This window comes from Xenopus laevis, chromosome 5L, assembly GCF_017654675.1.
Source record: "Xenopus laevis strain J_2021 chromosome 5L, Xenopus_laevis_v10.1, whole genome shotgun sequence".
Lineage (NCBI taxonomy): Eukaryota > Metazoa > Chordata > Amphibia > Anura > Pipidae > Xenopus > Xenopus laevis.
The window spans coordinates 116,626,735-116,644,404 of record NC_054379.1 but is presented as its reverse complement, the minus strand read 5'-3'; the positions used below and the strand labels follow the sequence as shown (position 1 = coordinate 116,644,404).

Genomic DNA, 17,670 nt, shown 5'->3' with positions numbered 1-17,670 from the left:
TCTCAACATAGACTAGAGTTTCCTTCTCTCTGTATAAAGTCTAAAGATTTCATGACAAAAACAGAATGGAATTGGAACGTCCTACAATCTTGCTGTTTGCTGTTTATATTGTAAGCTCTTTTGAGCAGGGCCCTCTTTACTTCTTGTATTGGCTGTTAGTTATATAGTGAATAAAGTACCCCCTCTTGTAAATTATAAGGATATTATAAGTTACCAAGGAGTTTCACGACCATATAAAAACACGAGGCCGAAGGCCGATTGTTTTTATACAGGTCATGGAACTCCGAGGTAACTTCTAATATCCTCATATTTTGCAACAGGGGGTACTTTATTTATTATAATACACAAGTTTCAGTGAGTTATGTGACAGAAATGACATCAGAACTCACTGTTTATAACTGATGACATCAGAACTCACTGTTTATCCTATATAATAAAGTTGAAGTGTCTCTGCGTCCAGTCCCTGTGTTTGTCGGATTGCGCTACTGCGCATGTGCCCCACGGACCATCTCTGGCGGCCCGTTCTAGCGCCCGTTAATTTAACGGGCTTAATGTCTAGTAAGTATATAATTTACAAGATGTTCATGGCTTTTGTGTATTATATCCATTTATTATACAACGCTGCAAAATGTTTTAGAAATGCGTGTTAATATAAATTTAAATTTTCACCCTCGCTCAAAGTGAAGGAACACTGTGATTCTTGCTAGCGTGCAACTTTTTTTCCCATGCAAACAAAAAAATGTGACTCCCCCCCCCCACCAAAATCTTGAATTTAAATAAATGGGCCTCAGTGTGTCTAACCCAGAGTCTGTTGGTAAGGGCATTGTGATGTTAAAGGAGAGCTAAACCCCCCTAAAAAGCCCCATCAACTAACCTAGACTAACCTAACCCCCTCCCTGCTTCCTCCCCGCTGAGCACATTATTCCAAAAAGTGTCCCTGAATATCATGCTCACATATCCATGCAGATTAGCACAGCAGAGCGACATCTTCGGTCTTCTTCCCTTCACAATTTCAGGAACTATTTGGTGCATGCGCATTTTATGCAAATATCGGTCTGGCTCAAACTGCACATGTGCCAAATGGCTCAGTGTCGGTCTTCTTACAGAAAAAGACTGAAGATGCGGAAGATGGATAAATGGACTGAAGTGGACAAGTTTTCGAGCTATGGTTCCTCCACTTCATTTCAGCGAACTGAAATTTTCTGAATCAGAAACAATGGAGGAAGCAACACAACAGCAGAACAGTGGTGAGGGAAGTTTGCATGCGCATTGACAATATGGCAAGTGACAAGGATCAAAGATGATGGCGAGGGGATGAAAAGATGTACATGCCTCACCCCAACTGTTGTGCCCTAGGCACTGCCTTTTCTGCCTACCCCTAGTTCCAGCACAGAATAGCATAGTTATGTGGTGTTGTGTTGCTTCTTATATTCTTTCTGATTCTTTTACACTTTGGGTTTTTAGTGCGTGACCGTGTGGGGGTTCAGTTTCCATGGAGTATAAATATTGTAGAGTGCTTCATAGCATTTCAGTTTTTGACTTGCCATTCATGCCCAGAGGGTTGGCAATATGGTTGAAATAAGCAAAACTACCCACCCAAATCTGGGCATTTGTGACCAGCTGTAATTAATGGAACCTATTGCTCATTGTTTCCCCTGCCCAGCTTCAGACTTATACAACCCCGTCTCTAGTTACATAAAACAATATTATTAAAATACTTGGGACACTGATTTGGGACACTGACATATGTGTGTGGAAGCAGGGGATAACGTCTGTGCTGACATTGTTTTGGGTCACATGAATTTGCATTTCTAAAAGTTTCAGGATATATACTATTGTGGATGTTTGTAACATGATAAACAATTAAAAATAACCAGCCTCTCTCTTACTTATTTACAGTTACTGAAGTAGCAGTGGAGCAGCTTGGGTTGGTTATAACAAGTGATAACTGCTAAATACATTTGGTCCATTGTTTAGACTCGGAAATGTAATTGTGAGGTAAAACTGTTTATATGAAAAAAGAAAGAACGTGAAAGAAAGAATGTGCACTCAGCCAGGTTCAAGCAAGTTTTTTCATAAATTTTTTAATTTCAACTAAACTGCAAGAAAAAGTGCAAAAATAAGCAGTTATCCAGAAAGTCATTATTTACAAATTGACACAATACATAATATTTGGGGAGTTTGTTTATAATTAACATTATTAATGAGGCTCCTTATTTGGAAAACTCTAGGTCCCAAACATTGCACCTACCTGTTATCTAGTTATTGTTTTTTTAATAAAACCAGACATAATCAGTAATTTAATTATTGGAATGGTTTTGTCAATTAAGTATAGCCAAAGTCAATTAAGTATAGCCAACGTTTGTTCTATTCAATGGAGCAGCATGTTATTCCTTACAAAAAACAGTGTAGATCAGCACCCTCGAATATTTCTTGGGGACTACCTGATTAATTTGCCACAAGAAAAATCTCAAGCTCCAGTATGACAGGAATGGCTAAATAGCATCATGGGCAGTCCCAGAATAAATGGAGAAAGCCAGCCTTCTGCATTGTAATAGGTGATGTCTTGTGGAAACAAAGAAGGAAGAAAGTTTAGATGTGACTTCATTCCAGTTGTTCTCATCTAGAGATGGGATGAGTCTATCCCACTAAACATAAGCAAAGTTAAAAAGGCCCTTCTGTTTTTAATCAGTATATCTGGGAAAGCACCTTTGGAGGTTTGTCTGGCATAGATGGCCTGGTGGGTATTTTTACATGCATATTTCAACTGGAACAATGTGAATGGGGGCAAAGTGTTTGAGTAACGTTGCAGTGTTTTCACTTCTCTGCTAGACCAGTAGAGGCTTTGTAAAAAGGTCTATACACAGTTTCGTCCATTCCCTCAAGTGACCCCTAGTTCCAGAAGCTGATTGTGAGCCACCACCCTGTATACTTTTCTTGTGAAACGATAAAGTGTATCTGGAGGTCTGGAAGTACAAGGCTACTGTCACATAGAGGAGCATTAAGTGTTTTCTAGGAAAATCTGGGTTTTTATAGGCCCAGATAAAGAGAATTGCCATATACTAACTGAATGAATGGATTTATGAAAACAGATTGGAGAAAGAATGTTGTTTAGTTGGAATGTAAAGAATTTTGGGGAGGAAAATGATTTTGTAAGTGTTAACAAAAGTGAGAATCCCATCCCTGATAAAATAATAGATGACAATTGCCCTAATTTGCTGGTACAAAATTATTTTACTCTCCTGGATTTTATGATTCATTAAGAGCTTGTTTTCACAACCTTCTTTATGGAAACTCCAAGGTGCCCAGGAGTAATGTAAAAACGTATTTTTGTTGCACCATATTAAACAACATTTTGCGACAGCACGGTATTCCAGTTTCAAGTCACATTCAATCAAAGTACTACTCCCACCTCCCTTAAAACATACAAAACCACACCCCTTCCCCCACATGATCAGCTTCACAATAAATGAACCCTTTATTACGCCACTATTGTAGCAATCAGTACACTTCAGCCAAGTGTGAGTAGAATATTTAAAGCAAATCTCTGATTGGTTGCTATGGGATCCTGCCTAGTTGCAGATTTGATAACTTTACTGAATCTGCAACAAAGAATAAACGAACCAATAAAGATTTGGTTAATACACTTACATAGTAACAGTTACATTGGTTTGAGAAAAGACTAAAGTCCTTCAAGTTCAACCCCTCCAACCGAACGCCAGTGAACATAAATACATACACTCATGCCGACCTATTTATACAGGCACACATATAAAAAAAATATATATATATTGTATATGTGTGTGTGTGTGTGTGTATATATATATCACACATATACAATAGCCTTTAATATTATGCTTAAAACATTTAGGCAGAAGTAGAAAAAATATATATCATATATTATTGATACTACCAACGTTACAGCATTGATGGGAAAGTTAAAAGGAAAAAAAAGCAGTGAACTGAAAATGTATACAGATTTAGCAAATTGAAATTTGTTGCCTCATTGTTGTTCATAAATGTTTGCTCACAGTAAACTGGACAAAGCAAAAGGCAAATCGGACCTTTACTATCTTGTAGTCTGTCATTGCCTAGGTCACCCTTTCCATCACATATCAATAATAGTTATTTATATCACCAGTATAAGTGAGTATACGTTCTCATATGAGTATAAGTACTCATAAGTTACGCAGTGTCATACAAAATTATTTTAACAAGCGGGAGGCGTACAACAACTTTCCTAAAAAGAAAATTGGTACCTCTTATTTATCTTTGCTTCAGAAATGCCTCTCCCGCCCTAAACTCAACCCACTTGTTTTTTTTTTTGTACTTAGCACCCTGCTCCACCATTTGTAAATGAGACCCAGTATAACAGTCTCTGTTGCCAATTACTAGTATGCAGAAATCATATCTACAGTATATACATGTAGCATCCGAAGTTGCCTATAGTTTATGTAGTGATCATAAAACCTTCTTGCTGTAGATTGTTGGCTCATCTAGGCTTTGAGTTCATCAAACTATGGACATGTTTGTGCCAGTTCTAGATTTATTTTCAGCGATAACAATTTTGTGTGTGAATAGGCATTAATTTAAATTACGGGTAATGAGCCTGCAATGATTATTTATAGAAGAAATGAAACAATAATTCCCCCTCAGAACAGTTAAATAAGCAATTAGACTACTGCACGGCTCATCACAGCAAGGGACATTATTTTGCAATAATGATATCCTGAAGATTATCTAATGCAGAACGCTCAGTATTCAACTCACATGCAAATATTAATTGGCTGAAATATCCCAAAATTAATTTAAGAATATGATTTTAAGCTATAGTGTAGTGTAAGCATGGCATGTTTTAAGAAACAAATAGAGAATAATTTATTGCAAATGGGTAAACCAGTTTTTAGAGTATTTTTGAGCAAGAATTTCAGTGAGACGTCCTACTATAACACATTCGTTGGAGAAAATACCATCAGCCCAAATATTATAAAGCTCAAGTCACAGTATATATACTAAAAAACATAACGTATGTCACTGAGTAAGAGAATGAATAAATATTGTATAAATGTATGTGATTTTTACAATTCACCTGAATGTCCTATTAATGATTTTACCCAGTCTGGCTGTGCTGGTAAAGCTGGAAAGCTCCACAGGTGCTATTCACAAGCACTTTTTTTGGGGCACCTGGCAAGTGACTTAACTAATACAATCTCACAAAGTCCACATCTCTGTGGCAAAACCTGTAAATCCCTTTTTGGAGTTCAGTTGTGTGTTACTGATGGCATTGTGCTGGTACCAGCAGTTAAAATTCAAACTTTCAGTATCCAAAAATTGGACACCCACAAAGTGATACATTTTCACAATTTTAATTTGAAGTGTGATCACCCGTTATCCAGAAAGCTCAAAATTATGGAAAGCCTATCTCCCATAGACTGTATTTTATCCAAATAATCCAACTTTTTTAAAATTATTTCCCTTTTCTCTGTAATAATAAAACAATACCTTGCACTTGAACCCAACTAAGATATAATTCATCCTTAATGGAAGCAAAACCAGCCTATTGGGTTTATTTAATATTTACCTGATTTTCTAGTAGACAAGGTATGAAGATCCAAATTAAGGAAAGATCTATTATCCAGAAAACCCCAGGTCCCGAGCATTCTGGATAACAGGTCCCATACCTGTATTGCATTTACCATCACATTCTGCATTTCCTAGGTGTCACTGCACTCCTCACATGTCCATGCCTACTCACTGTGTATTAGGGAATACACAAGATTTCGGGGTGGTGCTAAGCTTGCCAGTAAAAGCTTAGTACCCACAAAATTGCAGCTGCCTGCTTGCTGTGATAGTGAAGTGCTGTGAAGTACTGAATGAAACAAAATTTAAATAACCTATACCGTGTAAGTAACATTTTTTTTTTCTTTTTTGCTTCATTAATGCAATAGAAAATGAATTATTTTTATGGCCCCCTGGGTGTACCACCAAGGCTTTTTACCTGGGGTACAGCTGGACCTAAGGAAAGGAATGTTATGTTCACACACAATGTTTTTAGTGTAAACTTGAGTGCATTTATGAGAATAGTAAAATTATGTTAAAGTGCTGAATTGGAACATGTAGCATAAAATGGTCTTTCATTTATTTAAAGGGGAATATAGCATTGATGTAGATGAAAAAAAAGAAATAAATACAGGTATGGAACCCCATTATCCAGAAAGCTCCTAATTACAGAAAGACTGTCTCCCATAGACTCCATTTTATCCAAATAATAAATAAAACATTTTAATAACAATTTCCTTTTTCTCTGTATTAATAAAACAGTACCTTGTACTTGATGCAAACTAAGATTTCTCAACAAAATTACAGCACCAACCACTTATAGGGGCAGATTTATTAAAGTCCGCGTTGTATTAAACCCAAAAAAGTAAGTTTTCAAGGGTATTTTTCAGTAAAAAAAAATATATATATATATTTTTTGAGATTTATTATACCCCAAAGCTGGAAATAGTTTGAATCCGAAAATACTCCAGCTAAAACCTGTCGAGGTCATGTAAAAGTCAATGGCAGAGGTCCTTTGAACCATTTGAAGATGTTACTAGCCTTTTTTTTCGATTAATTCGAGTTTTCAGGTTGTTCTCGAATTCACAGATTCTAAAAATTTGAGTTGTGAGTTCATTCGAGGTATAAAAAAACCTCACAAAGCTCTAAAATTCAATTATCCTTTGATAAATAACCCCCATAGAGTGTGGGTAAACATTCTTTTTTTAAAAAAATTTGGTTGTTATATCTTAAAATTATTTGGCCCAATAACCTGACAGCTTATGCTAACTTTAGGTGTGACAGAAATACTACTACTTGACTTATCAAAATTGGTGTATTTTCAGAATCAGATATTTCCAGGGTCTGGTATACAAAATCTCAAAAACAAATGTGGTTTTTTTTTACAAAAAAAAAACCCACAAAAACTTAAATGTTTGTGAAAAACACAACTCAAACCATAATAAAGAACCCTCTAAATATAGCTAAAAATTATGTACTTTTTATACTGAACTTACTGCACCAGCCTAGAATTCCTGCATCTCTATGGCAGTAATGATCCAGGCCTGCATACTTATTTGTGCACAGAAGCTCACCATCTTGAGTTTTTGTTAGAAGTGTCAGTGACACGCACACATGCTCAGTGTGGTCTTAGCAGCTGTTGCAAATAAGCTTATGGGTTGGTGCTACAGGGATAATTATATTCTGATACAATGTGCATTTATGAGCTGCAATGTAATTAATCTGGATTAATTAGTAATCCACTTTGGCTTTCACATTATAATTGGAGAGAGAGAGAGGAGCAAAGAATGCCAGCACAACACGTGTATAGGTATAAGGTGCCTGGGTGCAGAGCTATATAGAAGTATGTACAATGGCTCCAAAAAAGTTAGCACTCACAAGTCTTAAAGTGGAGAAAAAAAGTTTTAGTCAAGCAAAAAAAATAACTTAAGTTTCGGCTAGGTCCCTAGCCTTTCTCAAAGTGAGTAAAACAAACAACAGCAACCATTTTAAAACACCAGTGGCAGGAAGAGGGTATTAGTGATGTCATACAGTGTAATGAAAGTGGGAGGGCTAAGTAGAAACATCAATATAGCAATGCAAAACAAGAGATATACAAAATAAATAAATAAATTGCAAACTAGAAAAGTAAAGTAAGTGTGATGATAAGTATAGTATCGAAATAATATCCTTAGAGCTGTAGAATGATACATTGTTGCCACATCGTGTGGCAAAATCAGTAGTGTAAAGACGAAACAGTGTATATAGTCGCTACAGACAACTTCCTAGTCGAGTAGTTTCAGTAAAAAAACAAATATACACTGTGTCTTATGAGGAGTGTCAAGTCTGTGTATATATGCTGGTAACTGACAGCAGTCCAAATCAGAATAGAGGATGGGGAGCTACTGGAGGTCTGGATCTTCCCACTTAAAGGGCTGTGGTCAACTTGGTATCCCCAAAACATAATGTGAACCATTTTAGCATACTTCTTTGTTAATGAGAAGGAAAGTCTGTTTGCACTTGGGGGTGCCAAATGTTAGCCACCCCCAAGTGATTGTATTGACTTACCTGAAACCCTGGACCGGTGCTCCTATCAGCAGAAAACTGCACCGGCCCGGGGTTATACTAGTGAGCACCATGGAGAGATCTTCTTCCTGCTTCCTTTTTCTTTGTGCAGTTGCGCATGCACAGTAGAACGAAAAAGCTGAACTTTAACTAAAAAGTCGGCTATTTTTTTCTACTGCGCATGCGTCTGCCCAGGGAAATTTGAAGAAGACGGAAGATTTCGAGATAGGAGATTTCAATACAATCACTTGGGGGTGCCTAACAATGTACTTTACAATGTACTCTACAATATTTATCATCAACGACTACACAATTTCCTTTTTTTCTATTTATTTTAAATTTTGGGTATGAGTCCTGTAGACTACCAGCTATTTTCATGACCCAGCATTCATTCTCAGAGCCAGAAATCCTAGTCCCAATTACTAAAGCCTTATATTTGTAATTAAGTTACCTTTAGTTCACAGAGTTTCAAATGTGTTAGTCGATACAATGTAATTTCTATTCTCTGTATTTAAGCCTTGTCAGCAGAGAACCATGACAAGAGTAATGTCTTCTTTTGGCATTGGCATTAATCAAAGATAGAACTGCAAGAGAAATGTGTACTATTCTTCGCTAGACTACCAAAGAAGAGAGATTATCATTTACACCTTTGGCAAGAGCCAACTTGGTGTCTCATTTTCGTTTGCTCTTCATTAGAAAAAACAGTCACATATCTCTGCCAAGGATATTTAGTTATGTCAACTAGCTCCATGCCATTAGGGAGATAATGATCCACTTTGGGAGTTTTTGAGGCCTTATATCATGTTACTATTCGGTGTGCAGAGGAATAAGGTTTTAAAAACTTGATTGGATCAATACCTCCCTGATGACTTGTGGTTAGTTGACATCTCTAAAACATTACAGCACTATCCAAATGGCTTTTTCTGCCCTCTAAGGAAATGCTGAGCACTAAATAGCCATTGCTGACCCAAGAACGACTTAGAAAATGAATGAGATGACCTGAGGTGTGCCATTATATTTTTTTATTATACAGCCTATGACAGTGGTGCCATCACAAAGCCTTTTTTATGCCCTGTTTCTAAGAGAGCCCATTGCTCTGGTTACTGTGACTGATGCACAAGGCACAACCTAGTAGTAGTAGTAAGTACATGTATCCCTTTGCAAACTGTGTCCACAATTTTTTGAGCCCATGAAATTTTACTAATTGAATGGCATGTCCCATCTACTTGATGCATACAATGATGTGACATTTATAAACTAGTGCAGGTTTTGCACCCATGCTGTATTAAAGTTTGTGCCTAGTTGCGGGAAACAGCAAGTTTGATGATAAGCAAAAGCCTGTGGCACTAATCTATGTGACCTGTGCCAACATGAATCAAAGGTTACATTTATGCAAACTCTCATCTCTACTTCTGGTAAGGCCAATAGAAAGATCATACCATTTGAACGGTGTGAACATTATCTCCCTCTAATTAATGTGCTCACAGATATAACTGAAAATGTGTCAGTATATTTCTTCAGTTAAGTCTGAATTTGTCTCCCACTCCCACTTGTCTCCCACTTGTGCAATTTCAGAATTCAAAGCACTGATGGATCCCATTATATTGTGCTTGAGATGCCTTTACACCATGCTCAGCAGTTCTTTATTTCACTGTGATCAGTGCATCTTTTATTTGTAGTACAGTGAAGTATGTTGACATGTTCCCCTAATCCTCTGCTCTACTGAATTTGCTTGTAAGAGGAGGACCTATTTTACATTGCAGGCTTTGATTTAAGTTTGGCAAAAGAGAAGGAAACAGTAGCTTGAGTCAATTTTTTGGTGACTTTGGAGGACAGTAGCTATTTCAGGTGGCAAAAAAATAAGAGAACTAGCCAAGATGTATCTAGTTTTGAAGGTTTCATTTGTAGCAACTTTGCAGTTGGTCTTCATGTTTTTTTTTAGGGATGCACCGAATCCACTTTTTTGGATTGGGCTGAACCCCCGAATCCTTGGCGAAAGATTATCGAATACCGAATCCGAATCCTAATTTGCATTTGCAAATTAGGGGTGGAAAGGGAAAACATTTTTTACTTCCTTGCTTTGTGTCAAAAAGTCATGCAATTTACCTCCCCGTCCCTAATTTGTATATGCAAATTAGGATTCGGCCGAATCCTGCTGAAAAAGGCCAAATCCTGGCCGAATCCCGAACCGAATCCTGGATTCGGTGCATCCCTATTTTTTTTAGTTATCTGCCTACATTTTTTACACATTTCCAGCTTTCAAATGGGGGTCACTGACCCAGGCAGCCAAAAAACTATTAACTTTGTGAGCTTGCAATTTTATTAGTTACTTTTTAGTCCTATTACTTCTCTTCTGCTCCTCTCTTATTCATATTCCAGTCTCTCATTCAAACCGGTGCCTGGTTGCCAAGGTAAACAAGAACCTAGCAACCAGACAGTGGTTTAAATTCCAAACTGGAGAGGTGTAGAATAAATAGGAAAATAGCTGAATGCCTACAGTATGTCATACTAAAAATTAATTTATAGGTGTACAACTCCTTTGGTGGCAGACAGGGAGATTAGTCGCCCAGTGACAAATCTTCTCTATGCGGGCGACTAATCTTCCCAAAATGCCTTCCTGCCGGCAAGAATATGAATCGGTGGCGGGATAGCATATGAATCGCTTTGGATTTCCATAGTTGCCTCACGCAGCAACTTCGGTTGACTTTGGAAATAGCTCAACAGCACACTAGTTGCAGAAGTCAATAAAAGTAAACTTATCCCCCTCACAGGAGTGCTTAATATAAGGAAATCTTATGACAAAAAATAATAAGCAAATTTCAGTTAATATCAGACATAAAAAACTGTACTACTCTGAGCCAGTAGATGCGGGAGACTGCTAGCCAGCAAACTGAGATTAGTCAGCGAACAAGCAAGAATCCATCATGTAAAAACAAGATCGCAAAATACGAACAAACCAACTGCATATTGCCCAAAACTTTGTGAACTTTCTAATCTGAAGAATGATCCAAACATACAATACAATGCAAAAATATAATACTTTTAGAGAATCCATTAAGAGTATCTCCTAGACCAGCTGTTTTCAAAAGCTTACTCCATTTATTGTGACCTCCTGTAAATCAACTAGTGCTCTACTGGCACAAAATGTGTAGCAAAACTTTCCTAGGAACATTTGACCCTATTTATGAGTGATAACCAGCAGTTATCAGTCCCCCCAGTTTAATGTTATTAATGATATACCACAAGGTTGCACTCTACCAATACTCATATTAGTAATGAAACCTCGGGCTGTAGCTATCGGATACAGCACATTCATTTTAGGTTTACTATAATAGTAATTATCACAATAATTTTCTTATTTGTACGTTATGGGGCACATTTACTTAGCTCGAGTGAAGGAATAGAATAAAAAATTCTTAGAATTTTTTGGCTAATTCGACCATCGAATTGGCTACTTCGACTTCGAATCGAACGGTTCAAAGTAAAAATCGTTCGACTATTCGAACATTCGATAGTCAAAGTACTGTCTCTTTAAAAAAGACTTCGACCCCCTACTTTGCCAAGTAAAACCTACCAAACATCAATGTTAGGGAAGGTCCCCATAGGCTTTCTAACAAATTTCTGGTCGAAGGAAAATCGTTCAATCGATGGATTAAAATCGTTCGATCGAACGATTTTTCCTTCGATCATTCGATCAAACGAATTGCGGTAAATCCTTCTACTTCGATATTCGAAGTATTTATCGAGGGTAAATGTGTAAATGTGCCCCTATATGATCCATTCACAATTCTTTCCAAAAATGCTAGAGTCTTTTATATTATTATAAATGTAACAACACAAAGTCAGAGACCCTGCTAATTTGTATTCCGCAGGAGCTTACTCAAAAACTCAAAACTTTATATCTGTTTGTCTGGCAGCAGTCATTTATCATTTATATGGCAAAACAGCAACCTTGACAAAGTCCTTGCACACTTATAACATTATCCAATTATGAAAATATGACTAAGGACTGGATGTTCTTTGCTATCTCATGGCTAAGATAACTTCTTTCTTTACAAAGAAGGAGTCCTTTATTAATCTGTAATAGTTTTATCACAAAAGCACATTTTTTTCATATGAAAAGAAGTAAAAGCTAGAACTCCAATATCACCTGGGAGCCCTTAACTTTTTATAACTTCATCAAGTTTACTATCAAAAAACAATACTGGCCCAGTCTATAAATATTTTATAATCAGACAACCTACCCAGGAGATTCCAACTAGAAGATGACCTTCTCCTCAATACTTAGCTAACTCCAAGCCAACTAATTTGGAAATTACCTGCCACCATTTATAAACGTTACCTTAAAATTCCGGAACCATATATATGAACTGTAACATTACTAAACTTTCAGATGCAATGGCAGCCCAAATTCATTTAGAGGCCCATTTATCATAATTCTGATTTTAGTGGTTTTATAAACCCGTAAATGCCACGCCATTTATTAACAGATCAGAACATAAATATAACAAAATGCGGAACTTATCCGAATACTAATACGAAGGCCTTGAAATCATCAAATATTTAGTGCAATTCCAACTATTCAAGGTTTCAAAAAACCAGCAGAATGTTTAACTAGAAAATCCCATATAGAAAAATTACCATTATAAATACTAAAGTCTACCCTCTGACTTGTGTGAGGCACAGTGTTTACAAACACACACATTCTTGCTAGGTTATATTAGCCAGTTAATGAACAGATGTGCCTTTTACTCCCACACTTCATACTATTGTGATGACCAGTGATTATTACTCATTACAGTTTAATCTTACTAATGGCTCCTACAGCTCTTTTAGGGATGTATTTCTCAAAGGGTGATTTTTTAAGCATTTTCTGTATTGATATATTATAATAAAGCGTTGTGTCATGGAGCCTCGAACAGCAAGTACCCGTGAGTTACTCACTGCTGAATCTGTGTAGCTAGCAACAACATTAATTTTATATAATTAAATTAATTTTTATACTGCTTTAGATTTATTTGAAAAAAGGCATGGATGGGGGGGGGACCATGCATTATTAATGTGGAGGAACAGTTACAAATGCATAGCAAGTATTGCTTATTATTGACTACTGCTACCAATAAATAAAATGAATTTACCTTTGAAAATATAAAAATGAAAAACAAACTAGACTTCTACATTTTACAAGGATAGGTCTTATGTGGAATGTTCCAGTAACAAAATAGTAAAGATGAAGTTTAATCTAAACCTGGGTTGTCTAGATGGAGGTTCTCCAAGCACTTCTTTCTTTGGATGACACAATAATGTCAATGTAATCCAACCTTCAAACAAACAAATGGCAAATAATTGTCCCACTATATGTAAAATATGCACTGATCTAAACATCACACAATTAGAATTCATTAGTAAAGTACAGTTAGCTAAGCAGTAAGTAGACAGTAAAATTATTGGGACATTAATTTTATACTCCTGCCTCATTCAAATAACTGATTCCACAAAATAAATGTCTTTTGCACTAATTCTGCATGTAGAGAGACATGATAATAAGCCAACAGGAATAGGGCAGGAACAACTTATAAGGTACTTGAACCAATACTCAAACAGGATACTTGGATTGGATAGTGGACAGTATATTCAGAGGATACCTGGGAGGCTTTGTCAAGACAATAGCCCCACAACGCTCCCTGACCTCCCCAACTGGCCCTGATCATCTCTCATCACTAAAGAAAGGGGGAGGGGCGTTAGAGGCGGCTCTGCCTGTGGCAGGTGTGTGGGGGCCTCTGACACGGAAACCTGGTGGGCACTGCACCCCTGGTCCGATACTGCTCTGTAGAGCAAATGAGACACCCATGGACTGATGAGGACACAAGTGAAGAGATATTGAGTGTCACAGATTGAGGAGCTCTAGAACGAAGTGTCAGGTTTTAGCAATGCAGTGAATGTGATTAGAGAAAGAGAGATGGGAATGTTAATGGAACAATTACATTTACCAAAAGAGGCAGCATTTTTTAAATACATTGATAGGTTAAGCAGTGTGGCTAAACCTAAACTATTGTTATAAAGGAAATTAAATAGCTTATATAATAATATATAAATTAGTTAGCTTTCAACACTATTTTACTAGGTCTGGAATGTTTAATATACAGTATACCTCACTTTCTATAGACTGGTTATTTAATGGGTGCACTGACCACATCTGAACTACAGATATATAGTATAAACATAACTATGCACAGTCTAAATAGAAACCCCTACAAAATGCAGTTGAATTTGCACTTTTTCTTTTTTTATTAAGATTGTATAACAATTTGCCCACCTTCTGGAAAGGATCTTAAGCTTTGATGCTGTTAACCTTGTGAGGATTCTAATTTAGTATTTGATAGATACTGGGATAGGCAATAGCTTCAGACCCCTTCCACTTCGCCCTATCCCACTCAGACTCACGTGTAGTGATGGGTGAATCTGACCAGTTTCGCTTCATCCAAAAATCCACGAAACAGTTACAATTTGCCAAAACACATTGATGTCTATGGGCGACAATTTTTTTCATCCATTGGAGTCTATGGGCGAAACTTGGCGAAAAATTCATCACTACTCACGTGTACTAAAGAACCAACTGTCACAAATTGGATTGCTACATGCATGAACTTTTCTCACGCTCATAGATTATACACATGTATAGACCATATATGGTTATCCCAAAAAATGGTTAATTTGCCTCAGTCTTCTAGGATCTTGAACACGCCATGGACAGATCACTCCTCGAGTAACGCTAACCTTCCTTTAATTTCAGCAATCAAAAAGTATCCCAGAAGTTAAGAAATCTATAGAAGCCTCTTTAAGTCATCGGTCACATCACCCACCACAATTTGGGCTGCCCATAAGGAGGTGATAAGGGGTAACATAAAAAATGCCAGCTAGCTGAGCTCACTAGACTAACAATGGAACTAGATCATCTTACTGCATTGCAGTATAGTATAAATTATATATACATAAATTACGGGACCCAGCTCCAGAGGGTAAGAACTGAACTGGACCTGGCCCTGACAACTAGAGCTGAGAAAGCGAACAAATGGACACAACAGTGATTTTATATGCAATCCAACAAACCAGGTAAACTACTAGCTAAACGACTAAATGGTAGATTACTCCATACCCCTATCACAGCTCTACAAACATCAACTGGTCAAGTAACTGGAGTGTTGTCTAAAATAGTGTAACAATTTGCTTCCTATTTCAAAAAAATATATTCGGCACCAGGTAAAATTGCAACTAACCGTTTTCAATCTTTTTATTCTATGTTAACTCCTTGGGGTTCTTACACAATGCCCTATGTGAACACTTTCAGCTCCCTGAAGCTGAGCTATACCAAACTTTCCAAATCCATTTTATATAGTGAATAAAGTACCCCCTCTTGTAAATTATAAGGATATTATAAGTTACCGAGGAGTTTCATGACCATATAAAAACACAAGGCCGAAGAGTGTTTTTATACAGGTCATGGAACTCCGAGGTAACTTCTAATATTCTCATATTTTGCAACTGGTGGTAATTTATTTATTATAATACACAAGTTTCACTGAGTCATGTGACAGAAATTACATCAGAACTCACCGTTTATAACTGATGACATCAGAACTCACCGTTTATAAGGATATAATTTACAAAATATTCCTGGCTTTTGTGTATTATAAGCACATATTGGAAACTATCCAATTCTCAGTAACAAACAGTTACCTTTTTCAAATGATGGTGTCTAAATGGGAAACCTCCTCATATGGCATTCTCATTTATATATTTACATACAGTATCAAGTCCCCTAAGAGAGTCACAGACCTACCCTATATCAAAGCCTAGGAACAAGAACTGGGTAATAGTATTGAAGAGGAGCAGTGGCTTAAACTTTGAGCAAATTTGAAACACAGCTCTATCAATACAGTTTTGCTGGAAGCAGGTTACAAAGTTCTCTTCATATGGTACCTGAACCCAGCCCGAATCTCTAAATTAGCTTTTACATGTTAACATGAGGAAGAATGCAGACAAATCTCTATTGGGCGGTCCTGGAAATCCTCACTTAGGCCTAATTACGACTAGTCAGTTTCATACTGCTGGCAGCTTGCCAGACATTGGCGTAATCCTGGAAGAAAAGAAGAATTTTAAAGGTACAGTTGACTGTATAATGGTAAATGAGAAACTGACTAGCATTACCCTAGATAAACATACCAAGTTCAAGAAAACCTGGCAACCCTGGTTGACTTATAGATATGGGGATACATATGCTGCCACACTTCTCTCATTGTAGGATTTCCAATAGAGAGAGAGCCTACCTATTTTACATTTTATAATCTATGTGTTCATTCTATTTGTTTATTTTTGCATTGTGTTATAATACTTGTAACATGATTTGCGAAAAGAAATGAAAAATTCAATAAAAACTTATTGAAAGAAAGATTATATATCAATTCAATTTTGTTTCCTATATATTTTATGATACAACGTTTTTTTCTGATTCTGATTATGGAGATGCATTTTGTGGTATAATAGAAATACAGTATAACCTTGTTTTGCTCTATGTGTTTTTTTTTTCTTAAATTAAATCTCAGAGACCTAATTGTTGCCAAAGCAATGTCTCTTACTAGAAAAAAATTCAATATACCTAATTATAAGGCAGCCTTGTTCCAGTTAATGAATGGAATACACATGTAAATAAACTAACCTATTTGCCATGTTATTTGTTGCCAGTTTTCCATGCATAAAGCTACACTTTTTTTTTCTTCCTTCAGTTATAACAAATCATATTCTTACTGCGCCATTAGCAAATCTCTAGATATTTGCACTGTGATGGCGTGAAACATCCATTATGCTAATTCAAACAACCTTTGCTTACTACTCTTGTACTAAATATAGATGAGAGAAAAACTATATGCCATAAACTGGACATAATAAAGAGTATTTATGAAAAAAATATCAAATCCAAAACAGATTTGTCTCTTTCAATAATCAAGTGCAATGAAACACTATTGACCAACAGAACTTTTTTATTGATTTACCAACAGCCAAAATAGAAAAAAAAATCATTGGAAACCAGCCATTGCTGAAACAGATTCCAGGGCTTTACCCACTATGCAACACTGTATCTGTAAGTACTGTAGGGATTTCAATAAAAAGCCTAGTATGGGACCATTGGGAGATCCTCGGTTATGTCTTAGTCTGCCCAAACAATTACAACGGCTGCCATTTACTAAAGTTCCAAAAACTATTACTCATCACCTGTTATCGCCGCCAACATTTAATGCCACTCATATGTTTACTAAACTGCAACGTGGTAATTTGCGATAAGTGGTGTAAGTTGCGGAAGCATGGCAGTGATTTATGTTATTGAGTTATGAGTATTTTTGCTGCTCATTTAGGCCTACTGCATAACCTGCATTTCATCCAGTAGATTTGTCACCACTGCAAATGACCAGAATAATAAATAGTTTATATAAAATAATATTTATATGTCATCATGACCAATGAAGTAATATTTGTAATAAATTATATTCACACTAATTCATTATTAGCAAT

At 36.5% G+C, this 17,670-nt stretch overlaps 1 protein-coding gene across 1 annotated transcript in view; it reads right to left on the bottom strand.

The window, feature by feature from the left end:
* The window catches only part of tbl1xr1.L (transducin (beta)-like 1 X-linked receptor 1 L homeolog), a 60,807-nt gene that overhangs the window by 30,758 nt on the left and 12,379 nt on the right, over window positions 1-17,670 (bottom strand). The gene's annotated exons all lie outside the window — the stretch shown is intronic.